A 26,279-nucleotide genomic window follows, 5' to 3' on the forward strand; every position below is an offset into this window, starting at 1 on the left:
GAGAATGTAAGAGGAAAATAAATGGATTCAATAGCACAGATTTCAAGTTGGCAGAAGATGGAACTAGTCTAAGAGGAGACATGTTTCCACTCGGGGAGTTGTTGGATGTTGACATCAAAGTGTTTTAAGCTGGATCCAGCAGATATGCTCAGGCATCAGCAGAAGGAAATTCAGAAAGGTAAGCTCTGAACCACAGGACAGGAAAGATGGAAGAGAGTGTCGAGGCTCCCTGCTCTTACCTTCTCATACCCTCATTTCCAGGATCTTACAGATGTGGAAACGGAGCTGTAATTTCCAAGGGTCCCAGTCCCATCAGAGCAGGCTTACAGCCATCTAACTTCCAAGATGCCAAGATGTTGATTCTCCTGAAATAAGTCCTAGGGCAGGAAGAGCTGGAGCTGGGCAGAGACTGCTTCATGGCAGCCTTCCAGGGAGACGGCCAGCACAGTGATAATGGATGTAAGACGAGTGACTCATAAGATGTTAGAGCTTGTTTTTAAAAAAATGAATTAAAATGATATCCATGATGAAAGAAAGAGAGAAAGAAAGAAAGAAAGAGGGAGGGAGGGAGGGAGGGAGGAAAAAGGGAAAGGAAAGGAAAGGAAAAAGAACAGAACAAAGCTAGAGAAGTATAAATAGCCTGGTGTAAATGTACCTGGCCTTCAGCTAAGGCTACAATATACATTATAAACACCAAACACTGTCAAGAGCATTTTAAGAAATTGGTCATCCCTTTCCACCACTTTGTGAGTAATACTTGGGAATGGATAAAAAAATAATAATGGCCTCCAGGGAATGTTTAAGAATGAGGTAATTTACATGCTTCATCCAGAAAACATTAAGTGTATCCTTCTCCTCTGCCAGGATAATTTTGAATTTCTGGCATCAAAGCTGAAATTTTCTACCAAAGTTGATCAATCTCCTGTTACCACTCTGTATTTGTGTTGGAGTAACAGTTTATTCTATGCAGTGTTAGACTGAGGCTAGTCAGCTATTTAATCTTAAGGTTTTTATTCAGGGCCTCATTGAAGAAAATCCCCAAACTTCGTGTAGACCAATTTTTGCGCAATTTTTCGATACTAATTCTTCCGATTTGGGGACCATGGCAACTCAACCAAGAAGGGTGAAAATGATTACTTCTCTAAAGAAAGACCTTGGTTTATTCTCTTCTCCCTTCCCTTTTTTCCTTCTACCACATAATATTTTGGCTTTTTCTCCACCATCAGGTAAGACCAGTGAACTGTGGAACAGCTGCCTGAATTATGTGGATAATTGCTTCTACTTTCTTTAGAGATGTCAAATATATATTGTATTTTGATACATGCCTATCTTGATATCTTATTTCACAAGAAGGCAACTACCATGTGCAAACAGAGGTAAGGAATGCATTAAAAGAAAAAGTAGATTTTAGAAACTCATGACAAATACATTGGGGTAGAATCATAGAAAGATCGTAAAAACCGGAGCGTAGTGGTAGGAGGTACTTTACAGTTTATTTACTCACAATCACCTTTTTCTCACAGCTTTGAAATTGAAGCCCAGGGAAGTAAGGCAACTTGCCTAAGCCATAGATTAGTTCCAGTTGCTCATTTAAAAAAAGATAAATCCATTGGTATCTCCATTGTTGTTCTCCTGAACTCTGCTGAGTTGATTGCCATATTAAACCAAGGATTAACCTCTCCTGCTCCAATCCCTTCACCAAATCCTTCTTGGCTCCTTTCTCTGACCTTTGTGCTTCTGAGTTTGTTGCAGTAGTTATTGCTTTTGGGTTTTTTTTGTCTTCCTTTTGTCACTGTTGTTTTGGTTAGGTTGTACTAGCTCACCTTTTAGATGATACTTACTTCAGGGATTTTGTCTAGCAGCTCTGAGTATAGCCATACCAATTTTCTGTTAATGGGGAGTGATCAATATGACTACGTCATTCAAAGTCACAAAATGAAAATTTTACACAAAGAATTTAAGCACCTCCACTGCCCTAAAGAATTCTAAAACCTATCAAGTCACATGGAGGTATTTAAGATTAATAATATCAACTATTATCTGTTTTCAGTTAAAAAGTGCCTTCATAATGTACCCACATGTTTAATCTCATTTAACACTTTAAAAAAAACCCAATAAAGTGACCATTTTAGCATTCCTATTTTATAGATAAGACTGAGGCCACACACTGGACACTGACAATGTGGTATCTGGGGTTTGGAATCCCAAATCTCAGTCACTGTCTACTTTAGCATTAATGAATAAAATTCTTCAAGTTGAAATACTGAGCGACTATGGCCAACACTTCCTCTATCAAGGTCTGCCCTAATGAGCTGTGTCATATTTACCAGGTCAAGGGAGCCAAGACAGAAGCCAAGACAATAGGGCAAAGCGTCCTACATATTTTTTGTTTTTGTTTTCTTAACTGCTGGCTACTTTCTCCTGGAGAAACCATCTGGGCTGCCCTAATAGCTACCACTTTGCAACTCTCCATGCAACTCTCCAAACTTTTTTTCCCACATATCTTAAGGTAGTGACTGAAAACTTATGTTATCCAATATGTCTGGCTTAAAGATCAGTCCTGAGAACGTCATTTAATATTATGATTAGGTTTTTTGGTTCTGTTGTGATCATGCTTTTTCTTCTTTTCCTCAAAGTGTCTTCTATTTTTCAGTGTAAGGCCTACTTGAGTCCAGGGAATATTGACCAGAAGCATTCAACAAAGAATATATTCATTAAAAGCAGAGGAGTGTACTGAGGTAAGTGCCCCGTCTCGGGAGCTTGATTTTGTGGATTCAAATCTCAACGTCACAGCTCACTAGTTGTGTGACCTTGATCAAGTTATTTCATCTATTTGTGCCTCAGTGTCCTCCCCTGTAAAATGGGTTCTTAGGAGAGTTTAATGAGTTAATGTTTATAAAGTGCTTAGAATAGCGACTGACACAAAGTATTTACATGTTACCTATTATGATGAAAGCATGGAGAAAGTGGAGAAAATGGTCATTAATCTCTAATTTTTTATCAGTTGATATTAATAGCTTCGTGTCCCTTTATTTTTTGATAATGCTGGATTCCCTGACATTTGTTCCACTAAATGTTTCATTTACATTGGTTCCAAAACTGGCTAAACTTATCACATTGTGAAGTTTGCCTTTTAAAAAGCATATATCCAGTGACCAGAGCTCTAAAGAGCTCACATTGAAACTAACAAATAAAACTCATCTGTTGTGATATGTTCATTTTCATTAAAAAGACATCAGTCTGCTCTGCGCTTCCATTAGAAATAGAACTTAATCTCTGACAGGCGTTTCTCATTTTCCAGTTATTCTCTAGGGAGTATACATTGGCATGCTGGCAATGATTTTTTTTTGGCTCTGTACTGTGGTTGCAAATGGTGTCATTGTTCTTGGTTAAATCTGCGAAAAGTCAGCCTACCCTTCTCATTTTTTTGGCTTCACGCTAAAGTAGCCTTCATGGCAAAGAACTCTATGAGTTTATCACTCTTTATTCACTGCCCATATTCCAACATGATCAAAGCCTGCTAAAATAGCTATACACTGAGCTTTATTTTTCCCTCTTTTTCAGTTTCTACATTTGTCAAGGATGATAATATATGTTGAAACAACATCTAGATTTTTCTATTTGTTGGTCAATACAGGAGTTTCTGAGAGAAACAAGACAGGATAAATAGTTATTCTTAAATTTCCTTGCAGGCGGAGAAACAGGTTTGGTTGTCACTTGTTAATGCATTTTGTCACTGAATATTTTAAACTATTTAGTCATACTTAGGACAGATGTTCAACAAATCATTAATGAAAAGATGGCCCTTAATGTGTGTCAGAATTCAGTGTATAGATTAGCGGTTGGTTCCAAGGATATGAGAAAGAAACAATGAAAAGCATTCCATGATCATAGACTACTTTTTCCTTAAGTAGTTTGTTCATTCTCTTTGGAATCCTACTTGCATAATAAATTTTCCTCTCAAGTTGTTTCTTTATAAACAGTGTAAACATTAACAGCCTCTGTCTGAAATAGTAGATCCTAAATAAAAGTTAAATTAATATAATTTTACATTGTTATAAGAGCCAAAGTGATACTCTAGAAGACAAAAAATTTATTTTACTAAAAGATCTAAACTATATTTCTTTGGCTTTTATTCAATATCATATTTTACGTGCATGGAGAGCACCATGTTTATTGACTAATTGTGCAGTGTGTCAAATTATTGATGTAAGACATTCAAAGTTCTGTGTAGATCAGCCACAGTCAGCTTCTCCTTTTTTTGCAGAAAAAGGAAATAGACACACAGGGCTGAGTCCTTTGCAAGTTCCATTATTTGCTCATCAAATAATTATGGAATGTCTAGATTGGGCCAGGCCCTGATCCAGGTGCTTGGAAAAGTTGGTGGATAGATCAGAAGAAAGACATGCTGCTCTATAGGAGCTTCCACTGTAACTTCTAATAGCAACATGCTCAATTTTAAAAATAATAAGTCTTTGCCACTCCTGGCCGAAGACTGCTGTTGACCAAAGGCACATTATTGATAATAATATGCCTTTATTTCACAGCATACTGGCACATACTTTGGTATTTGACTATCGCAACAGGAGAATAGGCCTTTGTGCCTAAAGTGCCCTTCTTGACCAAACTCCTACTCAAATGAAAAAGCTCAGCTCAAATGCTTCCTCCAGGAAGCCTTCTGACTCATTATGGAAATCAATTTTAGGTTACACAACATGTTTCTCAGATATCAAGGAAATGATGTCTCCAATTCTCATATCACATCAATTCCTTACTTAATCCCCTCGTTTCCCAGCTTTTCTTTCGCTGAGCTAGAGCCATGTGACTGAATATGACAAATGGGAGGTAAACAAAGGTGATGAGTCACTTGAGTCTAGGCACTTTAGAGTTGGTGATTCTTCTCCATTGCTCTCTTCCTCTCCCAGGGTAATTAACAAGCCTTGTGTTGCAATGGTAGCATCACAGAGAAACCTGAGTCCTCAAGCTCATTTCTGGAGAAACCTCCACCAACCAGCACTGAACACTGATGGAGTGAGAGATCTACTGTTGCTGTGCTAAGCCATGAGATTGGGGGATTTGTCTGTTGAGGCAACTGATATTAATGACTGTGACTAATACAGTGATAGAAAGAATGAACTTGTTTTGTTTTTGCCCAAAGAGGCACATCTCCTACATAGGAGACAAGAGTGACGTTAGAGATGCACCAGGCTGCTACTACCTCTACAGTGGCTGGAGCAGGGCTGGGGATGGGCACTCCTTTCCCCAGTTTGGCTGCTTCTTTCCCAAACACTTTCTCCTGTCTTTTCTCTTGATCCAAAACTGGAAAACTCATAAATCACCCTTTAACAATGAGCTGAGTATACATTAGCTATTTGTTACTTTTTCTTCAAGATAAAAGGTATTTAAGTCCTGTCACTGAAAACTGAAGGAGCAGGAGGTCCGTGTGTAAATCTCTCTTTAGATCATATACAGAGCACTTCACACACACACACACACACACACACACACACATATACACACAGAGTCTACTTTTAAACATTCTTTTACTCAAAAATAGGATGGTTGAAAGAAAGGAGAAAGTTAATTCTAGATTCCAATTAATTTCACTGCTGAAATATTAAAGAAAATTATGTTTGCTTTCTTAAAGTAAATGGAAGTTAGACTATCAAAGATTAGAAAAGATTGCTTATAATAGCTCAGCCGCATACCAGGGAGATCAGCTCGGTGCTCTGTGACCACCTAGAGGGGTGGGATAGGGAGGGTGGGAGGAAGACGCAAGAGGGGGGCGATATGGGGATATATGTATACATATAGCTGATTCACTTTGCTATACAGCAGAAACTAACACACCATTGTAAAGCAATTATACTCCAATAAAGATGTTAAAAAAATAAATGTACTTTAAAGGGAACAAATAAATTACTATGGAAAAGAAAAAAATAAATAAATAAAATAAATTTAAAAAAACATAACCAGCCAAAATAAAAAAAAGGTTGCTTATAATAGCTAAAAACAAGGACCCGCTGCTTGCTTAATAATGTCCCTTTCCCTGATTTAGCATAAAGGAATTGGGGAAATAGCGGAACATGAGTATAAATCCTACAATCTTAATGAAAGATTTATTAGTAAGTAAAATTATTTTTCCTTCTTTTTAATATGTTAAATTTCATACTACATTGATAGAAAGATAACAAACAAAAACTATTTTTTATTCCATGTGGAAAAAAAAACAACTCTGGCCCAGGACGCTAGTTAAAGTAAATGTAGAGATAGGAAAATAAACCATGGTATTAATTAACAGATTGAAAGGAATATGAACACTTCCATGCAGGATAGATTCAGATGTTAGGTATTCTAAGTGCAGGATTGATAGCCCTAGAATTTAAACCTGAAATCTAAGTAGATTTTTCCCAATGTCATGATATATTTAACTTCTAAATTCCTGGGGAAATTTTGAATCTAACAAACATGCAACATGGGAAAATAAACACCACCATGTGCCATTTTCTCTTCCATAAATTTTTGCTTTGGTTGCTGGGAAGCTCAGAGATAAAGAGTCAGTACTTTCTTATAGTTCTTTCCAGGATTGGTTATTAAATATGCTGCCTTCCCCTTCTTCTTTTACTCTTCAGTATTTATCTTATGATAATAGTCTTGGGTTTTGTTTTTTGGGTTTTTTTTTTGGTACCTGTATTTTTCTTGCAAGCTGCCTCAAGTACTTTGTGGAAATAGCGGTGCAATAAGTTTTTAAAAACCACTAAATTTTAAAACAGCGAAGTGTCAGGTACAAATATGATCGCATTTCTGAAACGATCTACTCCAAATGGAACCACAGAATGTCAGAAGGGAAGGGGTCTTAGAAGCCATCTAATCCAAACGCTTGCTAAGTAGATCCGAAGAAGTTAAGTAACTTACCTAAGACACACAGATAATTAGGGGCCATTTCTTCTGTAGCATCTCATTCCCTTTCACTATGAGATGTATCTCTGCTTCAAATACAATGTCCACATCAGCACATACTATATTGGCTTAATTTATTTATTTTTCACAAGTTTTTAAAGCTTTCTATGTAAAGAATGAGTATTTAAACCTAAAGTGCTAAACAGAGACCTACTCTCATCCTTTCCGTAAACTGTTGCTCAGGCAGCTGCCAAAGGAAGGAGATTATTCCCATGGACTCCTGCCAGGAGTCTGGCTGGGGACTGTGCTCAGGACTAACTGTTGCTCTGAGTAGTTATATTAGTCAGGAGCTAGACCTGTCAGGATCTCTACCAATTAGGATCTGCTTAAGCGGCAGCAAAACAGAAAGAAGTTAAGAGAAAGCCCAGTTGCCAATATTCTCGGTACATAAAACCCCAATCTTTGGGGAAAGATTTTGTCAACCTTATCCTGGGCTATGATATATGGTAAATAATGGCATCCTTGAGCTGTTCATTCTAAATCACTGCACCATCAGTGGGGTAATTGGTGGGGCTGATCCTGGTCACACAGGTCATGTTGTGGCTAATATATAGGATCCTCTTCATAGGGCTCTGCACTGATAAGATATGGCAGCTGGCATGATGGAATCCAGACAGGCAGCCGGACGTGCCGTGCGTGCAGACAGAGATGGGCTCCAAAGACACTCTGTTATTTGAAAATCAATATATTCACAATATTCTTGCTCGATAGCAAAAATGTGCGACAATTATCTGGCAAAGTACACTTCAGAAGCACTCCGATGTTTTATAGATACTAATATTAATGTCTCTAACTTGTAGCGGTAAAGGTCCAATTTTCAAAATGGTGAGTTTGGAATTTGACACAGAGATAATCATTGGAAGATTCAGGCTCACAAGCCTTGCTGTTAGGTTCTTTTCAGGTTAGAGATTGGAGTGAAGGGGTGCGTGACATCAGAGAACACCAAAAGGAGAACAAAGTGGTAAGTTAATGCATATGGAGTCAAATACTTTACGAAAGGGCTAATGGAAGAGGCTGGGTTCTACCCCATTATTGACTACATTTTCTCATGCACACCAGGTGACATATCACATTCCAATTCTTCCTCTTCACTATGGCACTGGGGTAGTCAGTGGCTAAGGAGCCAGGAGCGCCAGGCTGTAAAGCCATTCTCCACTAAGAGGACACAGTGACATTAATGGATTTCCGGGTGTGGGAGCCTGCCAGCATTATTGCTTCTCGAAACCTCCTTGATGTCTTCAGAAGTCTCTAATCTGTATCCTGCCAAGAACAAACGCTATACATAGAGTGTGCTAGTTACGAGGAACACAGCTGCCAGTCTGACGTTCAGGAGGGTTTTCACTTTATTTCTCACTCTAAATGATTATCTTAGATTAAAATCAACATAAATAAAAGGAATTAACAAAGGAAACTAACCTTAGTTAGAGAGAAATTCATAGCCAGACAGCACCATAAATCTCATGACCAATGAAGATATAGGCAAATAAATTCTCCTCAGTGTTGCCCACAAATGCATCTGCTGGTAAAGTTATGCATTAGCAAGTTTACTTCCTCTCAGTAAGGCCTGAGAGATTCTGTCATTGTTAGTCATGATCCTAAATTACTTAATAAGAGTTGCAATTTCAGGCATTTGAAAATTATGTACCCATAAAATATGCAGGGTGAAGTAAGCAAACTATTTGCTATTTACTTCTAAATATTTAAATGGTCTTCATTAGTTATCTACGACGCATGCCTCAGTGAGGTCAGCGTGGTACTCATTGCCAGGCTCACTTTCAAGCCAATGGAAACAATGGAAACAACGTCTCACTGACCAAGGAAAGACAACACACAATTCAGACGTGATAGTTCCTAAGTTATCCTCCCATTGTTTCATTCACATAAAGCGATATCTGATCCCATATTATACTTGGTCTTTTCATACCGGCAATTTGAAGAAATACCATTAAAGAAAAAATATTGTCAAATATTATGCTTCCAAACCCTAAAGTCATTGCTTAATATGAAACATAGGGGTGTAGAGACAAAATGTTGCCTGCCCAATATCAATTCTTCTTTTTGACCTTACTAATAATAGATCCAATATTATTTAAGGCATGAAAGAGGGTAAGGGAGAGAAAGAGAGGCAGGCAAGAAAGCAGGAGGGAGGGAGAGAAGGAGGGAGGAAGGAAGGAAGGAAGGAAGGAATACATTTCCCAGCTTGCTTTGCAGCTGCACTGGTTCTGGTCAATTAGATATACAGTTATCACTGGGTAGGGGCTTCCAGAAATGCCCTTCAAGGGGAACTGACTTACTGACATGTACCATTCTTCTTTGTTGTTCTTAACATTTTTCTTGCTTAGGATGTGCACAAGATGGCTGGCACTTTGCAACCATCTTGAGAACGTGCGGGTGGAGGTCACACCTAATAACAGTACAGCAGGAAGCTAGAAGGATCGGGATTCCTAATGACAACATAGAACTGCCGTACCCATGACTGGCCGCCAGCCTTCATACTTCTTTTAAATTTTAAGCCACTATTTTGGAGTTTCTGTTACTCATACAGATAAAAACAAGGAAGTTGAAAAAGTATTGGCTTGAGGCCTGGTTTCTAGTCCTTGCCCTTCCATGAACCATGTGGCCTTTGAAAAACTCTCTTTACATCTCATGACCTCAGTTCTCTTCTCTTTATATTGAGTTGGGCTGAATGATATTAAGAAAACACGTTTCATTTTACTAGTTGTGATTTTTAACTACCCATCTTTACTTTTCCAATACTATCCTTCAACGTCCATGTGAGAAAGAAAAAACTTAATATTGGGTTGGTGAATTTTAAAATAAAAGAAGAATAAGAAGGACAAGTAGTTACAAACCCTAGAATCCACAAACCAGCAGATGACAGTTTCAACAAGTTTTAATTAAAGTAAGCTATGTTTTAATAAATGTCATCACTAACAGAAAATATTTTGGCCTCTCGAAGAATCTGACTAGGATAGGTACACTGAGGCAAGAAGGAGTTGCCTTTGCCTTCTTTTAGCTCTATTTAGGAAAGGGACTTATGAGCCTTGGAGGGTGGGCAGTAGGGAAGACATTAACCCCGGCCCAGGCTGATCCACTCTTACGATGGAGCATCCGCCTATTTGGGGGTAGCCCTGGGTCAGGGTGGAGCTCAAGGTGGTTGGAGCTCTGCTGCCCTTGGCTGGAAAGGAGCCTCCCTTCTCTAGTCTCCCTACTTCTTCTTGAGTGCTTCTGGGGTGTGGTAGGAAGGTGACAGAAGAACATATCTATAGCATAGTCCATTTCTGCAGAGCCCAACAGTTCTGCAGGAGTACACAATCTGTAGTTATTAGCCAGCTACTGTGTATATGTCATTTTGCCACGGGTTGGAGGTACTAGAGAAACACAATGTCGTTCCTCGTGATCCAGAGATGCAGGGAAAATTGGGGAAGACTCCTGTAATTTCATCTTACTCTCCCAACTGAAGAATTTATTGTAAACACATGTAAGCCAGAAGTTACTTATTCCGTTCAGGAAGATTTCCCCTAACGGCCTGGTTTAGTGCACATTGCAAATAAGCACCTCAAAAATCTCACAGAATTTTTCATAACCTTCCTGCTACCAGAGGGAATATTGCTGAAAAATTTTAAATATGTGCATTTAAAAATCCCACAATGACAGCCAATTAGTTTATTGTTTTATTCTCAAGAAGCAAAAAATTATATCTATTATTAAGTCTATATAAAGTTTCTATGTCCCCGTCTGGCAGAGCCAAGCAATCTTTCTCTACCTACAATGCCCTTTACCACATTGAAACTAAAGCATCTGGGATGGAAAATCTTTGATATGCCTTTCATACCAACCTTGTGAAAAAAGGTATATGTCTAAGTTTATGGCGGCAAACAGTGTCATTATCTCCCTTCCTCTAATATTTAACCAATCTGAACACTCAGGGGAAAAATGTTATCTGAAATCCAACTACCTTATATACATTCCCTTGGTCTTCTTTTGACGATTCAACCAGCTTTTCTCACAAGTATCTCAAATACTTGTTTGGAAAGCTTTTCTCAAGTGGGTGTGCAAACAGGAGGAGGACTGTTCTTTAGCAATCTCTCCTTATAAGCCTCCAATGATACTATCTTCTTGTACTTTAGTTAATGAAAAGATAAATATGATTTGTGCCGTGCCCAGCTGTGTTTTTCTTGCACTGAGGAATTCACAAAAGGAAAATTTTAAATCATATATTTATCAGTGAACAAGCTTGCTAAAGCAAATAGATTTCAGTCTCCTGAGTTTGCTTCAATAAAAGATTAAACGCTAATAGTGCAATTTACCACACTCAACAGATTTATGAATAATCAAAGTTTGGAGGAAGGCCAGGCCGTTTAAGAACATTACCTAGCAAACAGATGCCAACAGTACGTAGACATCTTCCCTGTAGCTACGCAGCTGTATTTCCTATCACAGTATTCAATATTGACTGAATAATTGGCCTTTACAAAACATTTATTAAAACGCACCATTTACCACATACCCAATGCTTGTTTAAGAAGTTCAGGCAGGGAGGGGGATGGGGACAGGGGAGACACACGAGTTCTTTCTAATTACGGAGTGGATTTAATTAGTAAACAGCAGAAAGCCAAGTCTGGAATTGTTAGACCAAAGGTGCTGAACTGTCAAGGAGTTCTTTAAGGAATAAAGGGAATAAGCACCTCATATTCAGTTTTGGAATAATACTTTGCATTATTACTATATTCATTACTGGAATGTAGATATATAATATATAAAATTATTATATCATAATACTGTGAGTGGGGTTACTCTCAGTACACCAAAGCCCATTTTCCATGTGCTTTACTTGCACGTTCTCATGTTGCTCCTTGGTGGTCAGGCTGCCATTACGTGGCTGCCCTCATTTTCTAAGATTAATATGCTTAGGCGTGGAGAGTTTGTTGAATGTTGTATCTACCTTAGGTAGCATGTTAAGTTAATGATTAAATGAGGGTTGTCATCCCAGGGCCAAGTTTCTAACTCTCTGAAAAAGATTTCTGATTTCTCTATCTTATGTCTTTGTATCCAGCTTGAAAAAGAACAAGATATCAGCTGATTGATTCGTTGTGATAGAAGTCACCTATTAAAAAAGCTCCTTGCTAACAAATTTGGAATATGGCGTGGACAAAATGCTCTAGTTCGAATGCATTAAGCTTAGTTACGATGAACTCAAAACACACTCACGGTGTGACTGAAAAATGAAAGCTATCACCATGCTTTACAGGTTAACCATGGCAGGAAACACAACCGGATTCCAGGTAATCTCCTGCCTACTTAGAACAGGTTTCCTAACCTTTCGGCACCCTGCCTAGTAAAAGTGTTGGTCATGCTCTCTGTAACAGGGATTCTAACCCCAGCCTCACTTGATGCCAGGAAAATGAAGGTATCATTTACCTCTGGCGTTCAAGTATACCTTGAGTAGCTCCTCAACTTGTGTAAGACTTCTCTGACACCTAAAGCTCATTATGCTAGTTCTTCGGTGCTCTTTTTAGTTACGTAAAACCTTTGGTGTCTTCAATTTTACATGGACTTTAAAAAGAGAGTAGGCTTCATTATGGTGTAGCCTGCCATTAATAGTGTTGTCTAAATCTTGCCTTCATATTCATATGTATATATGTATAATTTATATATATATATCATATATATAAATTTTTATATATTTAAATTTTCAAAATATATATCTAATTTTTATTCACACTCACTTGGCCCAAAGCATAGGTGTTGTGGGCATTTTCCTAATGGTCATTGAAAAAGGAATTATTTCACTGTGTACATTCAAGCACACACAATAAAAATGGATAAGACAAAATATTTACAAACTCACTGACCCCCAATCAGAAAGGAACAACGTACTAGCCTAGTGTTTGGCATCAGAATCCAGATAATAAATGATAAAGTTTTAAAAGATGGATTATACCAAAGGGTTGGCATCTAGCTAACTTGCTAGGTCAAATTTATAAAAACTAGAATAGAGAGAGAACAGGAATAGATATTCAAATAAGAGAAAAACAAATCCTAAGTACATGAACAAATTACTCATCTTCAAGATAACTGAAGTTCATAGCAAAGAAATTTTAGTATTCCATATTATATCTGTATATATATATATACAGATATATATGTATATATGTACAATTTATACAATTTGTATACCTAATTATAATTTTAAATTTTATATATTAAAATATACTTTAAATATTAAATTCAGTGCAAGTAAGTACACTCGTATGCTAGAGGCTTTGAAAACTGTTAGAACCCTGTAAAAAAGCAAGGAAAGAAATAGATACAGATACATAAGATACATATAGTATGTACAAAACAATTAAGATGTTTATACTTTTTGTCTTTATAATTCTATTGTTGGAAATTTTCCTAAATACATATCAATGACAGGTAAAAGTTACATTTGTTAGTTTACCTGCAGTGTTACATTTCATGGTATAAAGTTATAAATCATGCAAGAGACTAATAATAGGGGGAAAAGTAACTAAACTATTGTACACAGATAGACTAACACCCATAATTGCAATAATAATTATCAAGTTAATGGGAAGATATAGGCCCATATTTAGGATAAAACATTAAGCAAGAAAAGGTGAAATGGTGAGGTTAATCAGGCAGAGTCAATCCAAACATAAGAGAGTAAAGCTGTTTCCAATTTTTTTATAACACCGCTTTTATGTTTTAAAAGTGAGGACAAGAAGTTGAGGCTTCCTTGGCCGCATTTACGTGTGAGGTACGACGCTCCCTGTCCTGAGACCCCTCTCTCTGTGGACAGTAGCAGGGACTAGTCTCATTTCTCCAGTGAGAGTCAGTCCCAGAGGACAGCTATCCCCAGGTGCCCCTGGTATGGCAGCTGGCTTTCTGAGCATGTGCTGAACTCAAGCAGTCGCAGTCTGAAATGATGTCCATCCTCCTTGAGAGCCACTCCCTCTACATCAAAGGACTGTTCTTGGCACAGCACACAGAGAGTGTGCAGCCCCCGCTCTGAGCACGGCCTGTGAAGCCCAAGTGTCCTGGTAAGGGGACAGGGTCTCATCACCAGCCATTTTTTTTGCCAAAGCAGAAGCATCTCATGTCATATCATCAAAGAATCATTTAGCTTACCAAGCCAAACAACTGCTTATTGAGAAAGGGAAGGAAAAGGCAGCTTTAACACTCCAAAGTTAAAACAACAACCGAAAAAGACTTTCCAAGTTTATACTGCTTTTAATGTCTGTGTTTTAAAACCAGATATTTATTGCCCTTTTAAAACGTCTCAGGCTAACATTTTTAGTTCTGCAACAGTGCTGATAACATTCCAAGACCAGCCATGGTGCAACTGCCCATAAAAAAATTAACACTATCAAGACCATTTTTTTCTGTGTTTAATTTAAGCTCATGCCAATGAACACTACCCTATGGGCATAAACTTGATATTTCTGTTCACCACACATTAACCCAGAGTTCCTCAGGGTGTGACACCCAGGTGACTTCTGTGATGCAGATTTCTAAAAATCTGGCTAGAAACCTGCATGACTGAACACCCCACTCATGGCCAGGTACAACCATTGATCTTCTCTTATTCTACCCAATCTGCATTTAGTCTCAGAAGATTAACCCTTTGGCAGTATGAATTCACACTGCTAAATGCAAAGAGAGTCCCTACTGAGGCTTATGAAAGTGCATTAGCTCCCAAAGTAGGACCCAGGGACTGCTGAGGGTCTCACATGATTCATGAGAGACAGAGAAGAAGTGGCTGAGATGGGAATCGGGGTGCCTCTTCGGCTCTGGTAGGAATAGAACTGCAGAGTCTTGGAGGTAAAGAAACCATAGTGATTACCTAGCGCAGCCCTTTCAATGCACCGCCCAACTAGTTAGTGACAGAAACACAGTCTAGCTTTCTCTCCACTGCCCCAAAGTATTTTGTGGTGAGAGAAATAGGGACAGAAGGAACCCGGTTATAGAGAAAGAAAATATCATACTTTATGATTAAAGAAACATAACAGTAAATGAGGATAAAATATCATGTATCAAGATAATCCCTAAGATACATTCTGATAAGGTCCTGGTATAATTTTTAAATTATATCTGGACACGAAGGAGACCATCTCCTAAGCTGGAAGTGGATGGCAGCTTCACAGTAAGAGTGCTAAGAAAGGGAACACAAATCATTTACACACCTGGCTAGCCCTCCATGACCTTTGAAAGTCAGTGGCTGCACACTGACTTCAACATACACTTTTTTTTTGTTTGTTTTTTGCGGTACGCGGGCCTCTCACTGCTGTGGCCTCTCGCGTTGCGGAGCACAGGCTCCGGACGCACAGGCTCAGTGGCCATGGCTCACGGGCCCAGCCGCTCCGCTGCATGTGGGATCTTCCCGCACCGGGGCACAAACCGTGTCCCCTGCATCGGCAGGCGGACTCTCAACCACTGCGCCACCAGGGAAGCCCAACATACACTTTTGAGCATCTCCTCTTTGTCTGGCAATGTAATTCCCCACACCCCACGCCTCACACTTTTCCAACAGAGAGAAAAGGGTCATGGTGTGGGCACCGTGTGCAGGAGGTCAACTCTACCTCCCTCACATCTGCTGAAGGCGGGGGGGAGGGGAGGCAGAGAGCATGGGGAAGAGCACGAGCTGGGGCAGAAGAGAGCAGGCTGGATGGAGAGAGACATCTTACCCCATTAACTTCTGCTGGAAACATCTATCTCCCCAAGACACAGGCATAGGAAAAGAGGTAGACAGCTACAGAAGAGGAAAATTGCTTCCACACAAACAAGGTTGAGTGAGTTGTTTTTCAGCTGCCCACGTGCTGTTTTATGTGAACATTTAGCTATTTATAAAGACGCATCTCCCCTTTGTCACAAATAAGGCATCTTCACAATTCACAGCGTCTGTCAAAAAGCAAAGGTATACAAAATATACTATACGATTTTGTCCATCTGCCCCCACCTGCACATTCAAAATCACAAAGATGAATTTTAAAGGGAATGTTTCAAAATGTGAAAGCCCTGTATGAGGTAGGGGCACTCGAGCAAATTACCTTTGTCTGGGTCGCTGAAGCTCTCATCGCAAGGAGTGAAAACCATCATGCTTCTACGTAGAAATAAGCAAATTACATCGATGAAACACAACCAGGAAGAGAAAATGAATGCAGCCCCCATCATTAATACTAAAACTAGTCAATAATTATCTAGGCGGTATCAGTTATGTCTTCTGTGCATCCTGGTTGGTCTCTAAGTAAAGAGAAGGAGCTTGTGAGTAGTACTTGGGAAGCCTGCGGTTTCTCTATAGGACTATTGTCTCAGGCGGCATGTGTGAAGTACGGGGTGGGGACAGCATGCAATCTGCATGCTTGCTGCTTCAACATTCTACCCACTTCTGGATAATTACTGCTCATCCTAAGCCCCGTAAGGGCAGCAGGAAGTTCCGACTTACTGGCAGTTTAGTTCTTGGAAACCCTGGGAGGAAGATGGGCTTCGTCCCTGATGTGCTAAGTCATGGCTGTGTGGAGGCTACTAAAGTCAGCCCATTCTAAATCTGGACGGGCAGGAAGGAATGAGTCACACCCCTCCAAAGTTCCGTAATGATGAGTGAGGATTAGTGTTCATTTTAAAATCTGTCTGATTTTCAAGAAAGGAAAGATAATGTTCGAGAAACATTATTTGTTTAAATTCAAGTAAATTTGATAAGAACTAGAAATCTAAGAAAGCCATTCTGTAAACTTATATACTTCATACACTAATCATATTTTCCTGCCTCATAGCATTATATCCTTTTCTAAATGTCAGTTTTCAAAAAAAACAGCTACTAGCTGAAGGTAGTATGGGGATTGAGCAGAGAAAAGTCAAAAGGTTAGAGCAAGATAAACCCTGGAGGACAAGATTAGAATCCAAATCCTAGAGGCAAATTAAATAATGTTAAACAGAGCCAAAGGAGTAGCTTTTTCACATGAAAAGGCTACAATATAAATGCTGAAGTTTCTCTAGATCTATATGAAGGTGACAAAATGACCTACGGCTATACTGTCAAATACGGTAGTCACTGACCATATGTGACTATTTATACTGAAAATTATTAAAATAAATACAATTTAAAACTTACTACTAACACAATATTGTAAATCAACTATACTTCAATAAAGAATAATTTTAGTTTCTCATTTGCACTAGACACATTCAAGTGCTCAATACTTACATAGGACTAGTGGCTACCACATTGGATGGCACAGATTATAGAACATTTTCATCACTGCAGAAAGTTCTATTGGACAGGTCAGATTCCAGAGCTCATAATGGACTTTAAAGTGAGCATGGATGTACAATATAAGCTGAAATAAAAAGCCATGACTCCACAAAGTGCACAATAGGAAGTAGCATATTGAAACCATAAAAAACTTTTATTCTTGCTTTGACTCAATCTTTATTTAGGAAAAAAAAAATTAGGAAACAGGCAGGGCAATACTTAGGCTAAGTAGCCAAGTTTCAGGGAGAGTTCACAATGACGTCCTTCTTTTATACTGGAAAGGTACAGATGTAAGTTTGTGAGTGTGTGTGCGCGTGTGCATGTGCCAGTATCCTCTGGGGTACCCAAAGCATGACCTTGTACAGAGAAATGTTCATCCTAGGACCTGCCAAAATGGTGTGGATGGCCCAGAATAGTGACATTAAGGCAAGGACTTTAAATAAAACAAGAAGTCAAAGCTACCTGGCACCCTCTGATCTGACCTCAAAACAGACTGCTAGAGAAAGTGTCATTCTTAAACAGAATAGAAAAAGTAGGCATTTTCTTTCTTCGTGGGGTGAAATGTTCAAAGCAGTCTTTATTATCGAAATCTGCTCAAGATTGAAATGGTTATCCAGGTATTGTCACTGGGTCTGTTTTTGGAAAATCTCATGCCTGGAATATTTAAAGTATTTCGTATCTTGTAAGCAGGAGGGCTTGATAACGTCCCAAGGTCATTCTCTGTGTTGGAACATTGATATCCTGGTAAATATCTTAGTTTTCCAATGAAACACAAATACCAATTTAAAATACACTATTTGATTTCACTCTTTTCCTTTTTTTCTTTTTTACTGCTCCCATTTGATAATGTGTGTGCCCACATGCTTGCACGTGTGGACCGTCACATGGTTATAACAGCTGTACAGATCTAAGGCTCCAGAAATTACATATCCAGTGTGAGCTACAGATTAAACTGGTTTGTAGAGAAAATATTTTAAAGTATACCTAATCCTAATTAGTACAGTTGTAATAAAGTAAAATTTCAGTGATTATAAAATTTCAAAACTGTATGCTATCATATTGAATTGATTCTTTACTAATACAACTCAAATTCCTTTTTTTTTTCAATCTAGATGACATCTTTTTCAAAACTAGGGAATACTCCCTGGAGTATTTACTTCTTGTGGATTCTCTGTTATTTTCACTGACTGAAATCCAGGTATGTTAGCATAAGAGTCACTTGAATGTATGCATATAGCATCTTACAAAGCTCTGTAACATTTCACATTGCATTTGTCTGCCACGGCTCCACATCCAGGATTTTATGGCAGGTGGTATCTTAAAAGTGAGAGAAAAAGATCAGATTCATTATGATACACGCCTAAGAACTTTAATGTCTAAAAATTAATTTTAATTGCACAAGCAATGTATGAAATGCATTTTCCTTGGAAAATCTTGTACGGCATTATATATAAAGCTAAAGCCCCTCTACCCACAACTACATTCATGTCCTCTCTCCCTCCTCAGAGGCAACCACTGTTATCAGCAATGATGTGCACAAGATCTTTCTTATTCTTTCACAACTGCTCACACATATCCTGGAAGGCATGCATCAGATAAGGAGATTTGGTGCCGCATTTTTCATTGCAACAACAACAAAATTGGAAGCACCCTAAATATCCAACACTCAGGGAATAAACAAACTAATTATAATTTAAAAGATGTGGTTAGTCTATATCAAATAGTTTGTAGTATCTAAAGTGCTTAGAAAGTACATGACACATAGTGAGCCCTATACATTAACTTTTTGCTATTACCAATACATGGGAGGGGTGTATATATATATATATATATATATATATGAGAGAGAGAGAGAGCCAGAGAGTGATAAACAAACACTGCATAAAGATACAGTATGAGCCAATTTATGGTAAACATACACACACACACACACACACACACACACACACACACACACACACCCCACATATTTTCTAGGAGTTTCAGAGATTCCTTTCACTGCCTGAGGCTTCCTCTGCTCTTTTATGTCATGAGGATACTTTTCAAACACAATAGAGTAGGAGAGGATGTGGATATGTGTGTTTGATCTGCCTCAATGGTGTTTCTCTGACCCTCACCCTTAGTAGCTTTCAAGGATAGTTCATTTTGTCCTTGACTCTGTAAGCACTCAGAGAATTCAAACATAACCCCTCCCCCAAAACAAAGAAGTGAATAAGAGAGAAGAAGCCAACAAAATCGAGTAAGCGTGAACCCTGTTCTGCCAGGTTCTAATTCTTCTGTTTCCCATGTGGAAGGATCTTGTCAGATAAATCTTAATTTATAGTAAAAGAAAGGAATTGTGCTCTACTGAGCAAAGGATCCAAGAGGTGAATTTTAGTCCCGCTCCATCGTGTCTCCCAATTTGGCACAGAGCAAGTGTCTTAACCTCCCTGTACCAGAGGCTTTGGACATAAAGTCTTTCATTAATTCTTCAGTGCCTAATGGGGGTCCTTTCTTCAGGATCATGCATGTCCTTTACCAATGAAGTTTTCTTTGAAGACAGGCAAGAGCTCAGATTAAGCCTTTCAATATATATTACTTCTCTTTCCTCTTGGTTCTCTGTTCTCCACAATGGCTAATTCTCAGAGGGGTTCCAGACGTGAACTCTGCTCCAACTACTAAATAAGACTGTAACAAGGGAACTCCCACCACAATCCATTCTTCTTGACTTCCAACCAGGGTTTCTCCCAAAGAGATGCTCCTATGCCATTTGCTCCAGCAAAACTCAGATCCATTCCATTAATCATGGCAGTCTCAGAGTTTCCTTTCCTAACCCTGAAGAAATCTTTTTTTTTTTTTTTTTTTTTTGCGGTACGCGGGCCTCTCACTGTTGTGGCCTCTCCCGTCGCGGAGCAACAGGCTCCGGACACGCAGGCTCAGCGGCCATGGCTCACGGGCCCAGCCGCTCCGCGGCATGTGGGATTGGGCACAAACCCGTGTCCCCTGCATCGGCAGGCGGACTCTCAACCACTGCGCCACCAGGGAAGCCGACCCTGAAGAAATCTTAATTATTCTCCTGGTTCAAAGTATTTCTGAGTGGACAAACTCAAGATTCTTTTAGTGAAGAAGCATCGTAGATGCTACACTTATAAACACAGCACCAACCACAGTTCCTGGAACAAAGCAAACTCTCAAGAAGCGTTTGTTGTTGAATGAATGATGGCACGTTTTTACAAATATGACGTATGGGGATCTGATTTGTACATTATATTTATATTTTCCACCAGGCTCTGTACAAATATGTAAGCAAATGCTCCATCATTTCTTGCTCTCTCTTTAAAGGGCTGTATTAGCCTTAAGCCTCCTGACATTCCCGAGGCTGCCATCACAGTTTTGTGCTCACTCCAAGGCAACTCTTGACTTTGCCAAAATCTCTGGTCATTTGGTCAGTCTACATTTTAGACAAGTTCAGTTCCGCAAATCCAGATCCAATCCTAAATGCCTACAACTGAGGACCAATTTATTTCTAGTGCTTGAAGGTAAATTTTAAACCACAGTGTGTCAGATTCATGCAGTAAATACTTAGCGGGCTTCCAATTTATTCTGAGAGTAGTAACATAAAAGTCAACATAGAAAATAAAAGCGTTTGTATAATCTCAGAAACATAACTCTGTGGAGGTTGTTTCCAAAGGTTGGATGTAAAGTTTCATTACGTTCATCCATACAACTGCGAGATTATTCATATTAATTCCCTAATTCTTTGATAACCAAAATGTTAGGGTGACAGACAACAAAATAAGAAAAGGGGGAAGCCGGGTGGTCAAAGGGAGCTGCATTAGAGCAGTCTCGGCCAGCGCGGTCCAAAGGGAGCAGTAAGGGCTCTGACGAGTGATTCACTCACTCTCGAGTCTTTCCAGAGATGTCAAGACACCTAGAAAACACTCAGCACTTTGAAAACACGGACATTCCAACCATGAATTATGTTGCGCTACTGGCCACTCCCAACTCCTCCCAGTAGAGGGTCACTGATGCCCTGTCCTGGGAGGCTCAGGTGTACTTACCTGAGTTGGTTCTCAATGAAAAAGTAGAACAGTTTTACCCTATTTGACAGAATTTTAGATAAAATTAAATTGAGTGATCCGTTCAGGGTTGGTTTAGTTCACCCAAGTGTGTTTTTAACTTGGTCTTTACTTTGAATTTCTAAGCATTTCCTCCAAATTGGTCAGGGGCTCTGCTTCCCTATACCTCATCTACCACCGTAATAAGACCTCAGCAACCTAGAGTCAAGCTAGGGCCTGACCACAAATCCCAATCTTTCTTGTGGTTTGAGTCATGCCTTTGCCTCCTCGTATTTAGAATCAGGGTCTTGTTGCCCGGCTGAAACATTGGAATTTACAGGGTAAATTTTTTCAATACCACTCTCCCTTCCCTCCTCCTACTGCACATATGAAGACCAGAGCAAGTTGCCTGTTAAATAGTTGTTGAGGGCTTCCCTGGTGGTGCAGTGGTTGAGAGTCCGCCTGCCGATGCAGGGGACACGGGTTCGTGCCCCGGTCCGGGAAGATCCCACATGCCGCAGAGCGGCTGGGCCCATGAGCCATGGCCGCTGAGCCTGCGCGTCCGGAGCCTGTGCTCCACAACGGGAGAGGCCACAACAGTGAGAAGCCCGCGTACCGCAAAAAAAAAAAAAGTTGTTGAGTGGGAAATATGTGATACATATGAGGGGACAGAAGAGTGGGTAAGTGGGTGATAGTGGTAGACGCACAAAAAGGGAAATTTGGGGGAGCAGAAAAGAGAGGAAAAGAAGAAAAAGGGAGCCTTCGGGATTCCCAGCAATAGAAATGCTTGAGAATTCATTCCAGGAAATTAAAGATATTTTACATGTTTGTATATGTACATGTATACGTGTCTGTGGGTGTGCAAATATAACTGTATGCACATATAGTTTTGTTTCATGATACCAAAATCAAAGATAATGCTATCTAGTTAATATCTACTTATTTAAGTACATCTTATAAATCCTATTCAATATTAATCTACATTTTAATTAACAATAAAGTCACCTGGTGACTAGCTGTTTTGTTTCTTTTCTTAACCAGTACTGCTGTTCTAACAAAACAAGCTTAGCCCTTTGATTACTGACGTTTCTATTACTTCCCCCAAAGACAAATGCTCTGCTATTTTGCTTGCAAAACCAAAGGCTAGTGTTTTATTGTGGTTATGAAAGGGTCAAGATTTTTAAAAGCACCACCCTTTAAAGTTCTTCCACAGAGATCTCTTTGAAATGAACAGTAGTCCCACAGATAGAAATTACAGGACCAAGAGGCAGAGGGGAGAAAGACAAATGGGCCAGCTATCATTATTGGTCATAAGTCGCCCAAGCTATAAGACTTCTGAGTGAAATAAAGTTGGCAGGAAGGGGGAGAAAAGTCTCTGGAACATGCCATGGGATGAGGCACAATCTAAAGCTAGAGCCATCTTTCTCTCTTACTCTAAACATGCTATTCATTGGTCAAGACCAGCTAAATAAACTGCTCTGATATGTCTGCGATTTTCATGCATTTCCTTAACCATAAAATGATTATCCTGAGCAATTTGTTGTAAAATCCAGACAACTCTCTGAACCTAATCAATTCATTTTCTTTCAAGTTTTAGAACAATTCGCCAATCTCACATATTAATCCTACATGATTGTGGTTGTATCAGGCATCTAGTGTATCCATTCCACGAATACGTACTGTATGTTCCTTATGTAAAGAACGCCAAGTATTAGACACACACACATACACACAAACGCACAATTTAACACCCCACAAATTCCTTGTAAGACGTTTATAAACATAGTTGTTTATAACTTTTCTCAGCCTAATGAGAGAAGTCTATAAACAAATAATTGTGTGAAGAACTAGAACCGATTTAGAAATGAAATTCCATGAAAGGAAAAGAGCAAGCATGTTGTATTTGGGGTGGATGGAATAAAGCAGATGTGGATGGAGAGGGGTGTGGCCATGGTGTAGGCTGTAGCAGGGTGAAAGGGTAAAGGGGCAGAGTTAAGGCCCTCATATGCAGTGTTCAAAAGATGCAATTCAGCCTATTGGAAATGGAGCGCCAGTGTGGGCCTTTACAGCTGGGAATGGCATGATGAGACTGCGTTTTAGACAGAAAAAACTGAAGGCACTGGAGGAAGCTGCAGGGAAGGGAAGAGATGTGAACTAAAGACTGGGATTGTTGTGATGGCCCAGCTGCAAAGCAGTGATAACCATTTTTGAAACTTTTGCTCTCATTATCCTAAACACACTACACCAAGCTCCTCAGCAAACCCGTCTTTAACCACATCACACAGGAACCAGTTATGATGCAGAATCTTGCTACTCAAAGTATGAACTATGGATAAAAGCATCAGCATCAACTGGAAACCTGTGAGAAATGCAGAACCTCAGTCTCACCCCAGAACTGCCAAGTCAGAATCTGCATTTTAACAAGGCCTGAGGGAAACACATTCGCATTACAGTCAGAAGTACTGATGTAAAGGAAATATCCCTGGGCTTAGAAAGAGTGGGGAGGGGGCCTGGTTCTGTCACTTACTTCTTGGAATTTCCACTTTTTCCTCCATAAAATTGGGAAACATGTAGTGATTGGCTGTAAGAGTTAGATGTGATAACCAGTGTAAAAATATTTCATGAATTCTGAAGCACATACCAGATGGATGTAAGGTCATTTTGTCATTGTGATCATCTTGTCTCATAACAAAATCATATGCTCTATTTGTTTGTAAAAAGAATTCTTTGAACCCTAAATGTAAAAATGGTAAAAGGGACAAATTTGCAGAGAAAACATCAGAGTGTTAACCAGCAGCGTTGTTTGGTTTGTTTTGGATTTTTTGCATATTACTTCCTTTGGACTATATTGCTATACTTCCAAGCTTCCCATGAAGTCACAAAATCTACCTCCTCCTCTCTACTGAAACAAAGAAGAGGAAAAAGGATGACCCTGTTAAGCTCATTCAGCAAGCCTAAGGAGCTTATCTTTACCATATTTTTTCCTGGTCAAATAATCATTATATTTAAAAGTACACCCAAATTCCAGCATTTAAATAGGTTCCTGGGGGAGGATGTAAAGATTGTTTAGAGTGCAAACCTATTTGTCCGTATCGTCCTGCCTAGAAAGGAAGTGATGGTCAACCAGGTGACCTTCTTTGAGTTCCTTCAAGCGTTAGCTCCATGATAGGCTATTTTCAAGACCAAGCAAGTAAACAGCATGCACAGTTGCCCATAAGGTGTGATTTGAGGGAGAACAAGTCTTTATTCCCTCCAGAAGATTTCTCCTCTAATATGGTGCCGTATAGACCCACAATTAGACTCAAATATGTGGAAAAGATAGTATTTCCATATGAGACTTTTAAAAAACATATGCCACATGCTAATGGTCTATTAGAGTAAGCAGCTTTTATTTAGCAACTCTGAAGGAAAGGGACATAAACCATTTGTTGGTTTACTCATTCATTTATTCTTTTGCTGAATATTTATCATGTCCAAATGTGCCAGACACTGTCACTCACAGTAAAGGACCAAAAGAGATGGGGAGGCTCTCTGCCTTCATGAAGAATATAACCTAGAAAGTATTCCTCAAATGTATATCATCACACTCCCTGTGAATAAAACTTGTTCAGCATGCATCCCCAATATGTGTCTATATTTATTTTTATATTATTCCCTATGCTAATATACTAATACATAAATAGTAATATAATACTGATAAATCCAAATCTAAAATATGACAGTAAAGTAAAAACAGGTCTTAATATTTTTATTAAGATGATTTTAAGAGATCATCTTTTATAGCCCCTGGCATATGAACACCCAGTTGGGAGATCCCTCTTTTAGAGTAATTTCTAAGAGAGAATTTTTTCCATGGGGACAATGTTTTCCAGAGGAGATGATTACTTCCATCACCTCCAGAATTTGAACAAAAGAAATTATATGAGTTGCTCAGAATCAGAAATTCAATCTACTTTCTCTTTGCATGTCTAGTAACTTAAATTGCACCTAGGGCATAGTAGATGTTCAGTAAATGATTGTAGAATTGAGGGGAAAAGGTAAGAATGAGGGGTGAGGGGAGACAATGATTATATGTATTATATAAAATAATTATTTGTACAATAAGAGAAAAAATAGCTTGCTTGTCAGGAAAAAAATAATAAATTATCTTGATTATTAAAATAGTAATAATAATAAAACAGAATATAGTTCCTATGTAAAAGAACCCAGCTCACTTCCATTTGGCAAGCTGAAATATCTAATCATAAATCTCACCTCCAAAATTTCTGGGTACAATTTTCTGGGTTCCTTCTCTCTTTTTTTAAATAAATTTATTTATTTATTTATTTTTGGCTGCGTTGTGTCTTCTCTGCTGAGCGCCGGCTTTCTCCAGTTGCGGCATGTGGGTGTCTCATTGCCATGGTTTCTCTTGCTGCTGCACAGGCTCTAGGCGTGCAGGCTCAGCAGTTGTGGCTCACAGGCTCTAGAGTGCAGGCTCAGTAGTTATGGCGCATGGGCTTAGTTGTTCCGTGGCATGTGGGATCTTCCCGGACCAGGGCTCGAACCCCGTGTCCCCTGCATTGGCAGGCAGATTCTTAACCACTGCGCCACTAGGGAAGTCCCTCTTCTCTTTTTTAATGCACAAAAAATTAATTTTAGTATAAAAAAACCAAATGGTTTTTGAAATGCATTTCCATGTAGATTCCTTAAAATTATTTACCTTGCCCATAATTCACTGAAAAGGGAAATGGCGAGAGACATAGTTACACAGTTACACAGCCCCATAGCTGACACCTATAGCCGTTCCCTTTATTCAAAATCAACTGTATTTTCTTTGTGTCGAACGACTTCTACTGATAGTTGGTAATACTAATATTTGTGTCATGTTATCACAGACATTTCCTAAGAGTCATGGTTGCAGTGTTATCAATAATATATTTATCTGTTACATCAAAGTTTTGGTATAATAAACTTATCACCATTTCCACCCGCTTCCCCCCCACTCACCGTCGGCCTGGACAAAAGGCGCTTTGTAACGTGTGTCCCCA

The 26,279-nt window shown here is 39.1% G+C and overlaps 1 protein-coding gene and 1 long non-coding RNA gene across 8 annotated transcripts in view; one reads left to right on the forward strand and one right to left on the reverse strand.

Annotated features, from left to right (window-relative positions):
- Positions 1-5,742, forward strand: part of LOC141278551 (uncharacterized) — a 44,472-nt gene extending 38,730 nt beyond the window's left edge. The window contains exons 3-4 of the long non-coding RNA XR_012331376.1: positions 2,654-2,738; positions 4,926-5,742. This is a non-coding gene — a long non-coding RNA (uncharacterized lncRNA). The remainder of the gene's footprint in view (positions 1-2,653; positions 2,739-4,925) is intronic.
- MECOM (MDS1 and EVI1 complex locus) overlaps positions 1-26,279 on the reverse strand; it is a 569,001-nt gene that overhangs the window by 167,389 nt on the left and 375,333 nt on the right. Inside the window, exon 1 of one of the 7 annotated variants that reach the window (XM_033855449.2) lies at positions 240-384. The exons of the other annotated variants lie outside the window; for them this stretch is intronic. The gene's annotated coding sequence lies outside the window, so the exon portion shown is untranslated. Of the gene's footprint in view, positions 1-239; positions 385-26,279 lie in introns of those variants that run through there. 7 annotated transcript variants of the gene reach the window in all.

The sequence above is a fragment of the Tursiops truncatus genome, chromosome 4 (genome assembly GCF_011762595.2).
Source record: "Tursiops truncatus isolate mTurTru1 chromosome 4, mTurTru1.mat.Y, whole genome shotgun sequence".
Taxonomy (NCBI): Eukaryota; Metazoa; Chordata; class Mammalia; order Artiodactyla; family Delphinidae; genus Tursiops; species Tursiops truncatus.